General features: G+C 53.2%; 1 pseudogene; it reads right to left on the bottom strand.

Moving 5' to 3' along the window:
• Positions 1-974: 974 nt before the first annotated feature.
• Positions 975-1,092, bottom strand: LOC124723365 (annotated as a pseudogene).
• Between the last annotated feature and the right edge of the window lie 268 nt (positions 1,093-1,360).

The raw sequence follows: 1,360 nt of genomic DNA, 5'->3' as shown, positions 1-1,360 counted from the left end.
GATTTCGTAATTTTAAACTACATCATCAGGAAATATAATATTTGTACCTGATGATGTAATTCAAAACTACGAATCCGGCCCTGCCTTCAACAAAGTATTTACAACAGCCACAACGGTTTTCATTCAGCATCCAAGGTTATTTTTTCTCAGTCCCTGGTGTGATGGCCTCTTGTGGCCTCTGTGAAATGTAAATTTACTGTTCGTCGTCCATCCCTTGATAATTTTACTGTGCTGTAACAGACCTATCGACTTGAGCTATTTACGTCGTCTTTTCACGTTAAACCCATCTTCGTCTGCGTAGCCATGACCCTATGCGGCCATATTTACAGATCGTCGTTTTGAGGGGTGTCCTCGACCAGAACGCGCCCTGCTACGCCGCTGAGCCAGTGATCAGCTGCGGAGCGCCTGCAGCCCGCTGCACGCTGCCCGCCACGCGCCTCACACCGCCGCCGCCGCCGCCGCCGCCGCCGCCGCCTGCCACGCCAAACAGCCGTCCCGTCCCGTAGCGCCTGCGCGCTCGTCTCGCCTCGCCGGCTCGGTTAACATTCATGAGCCGCGGGCCCGCCGCTTGTAATCGCATTCCCATCCGTCCGCGGCCGCCGCCGCCGCAGCCACCGTCTGACGTCACGCAGTGCGGGCCGCCCCGCCTCGCTCTTCACGGACATTACCGCCCTGTTTGCGCCACGTGCGCCGCGTCATCCCAGCGCTTGCTGGGACCGTGTCACGATTTCAGACATGCGACTCTCCATTCACGTCCTCCGTGTTGTATATGAGAGATCAGTTTTACATCCTCGACGTAATCTATTTTCGTCAGATTCAGACAAAGTTGCAGGGATTTTAATGTACATGTAATATGACAGCAATCCGTCGTCAGGCCACAATTGGCCCATCGGGACCATCCGACCGCCGTGTCATCCTCAGTTGAGGATGCGGCTCCTCACTTGGCATCACGAGGCTGAGTGCACCCGGAAAAATGGCTACAGCTCATTGCCGCCCGAATGGTCACCCATCCAAGTGCCGGCCACGCCCGACATCGCTTAACTTCGGTGATCAGACGAGAACCGGTGTATCCATTGCGGCAAGGCCGTTACCTACATGTAATGTCAGCTGATGATAAAATGCTTTGTCGTTAGCGGTTAGTTTCATCAAACACCATCAAGTGGAAACTTTTAGAATGCATTGGCACGAACTACAATAGTTTCTACATCAACACGATTATTCAGACGTTTACACTTAAGTGAATCTTCCTGCCAGATTAAAACTGTGTGCCGGACCGAGACTCGAACTCGGGACCTTTGCCTTTCGCGGGCAAATCTCCGTCCGGCACACGGTTTTAATGTCCCAGAAAGTTTCATATCAG

The sequence above is a fragment of the Schistocerca piceifrons genome, chromosome 1 (assembly GCF_021461385.2).
Source record: "Schistocerca piceifrons isolate TAMUIC-IGC-003096 chromosome 1, iqSchPice1.1, whole genome shotgun sequence".
Taxonomy (NCBI): domain Eukaryota; kingdom Metazoa; phylum Arthropoda; class Insecta; order Orthoptera; family Acrididae; genus Schistocerca; species Schistocerca piceifrons.
This window is presented reverse-complemented; position numbering and strand designations above follow the sequence as displayed.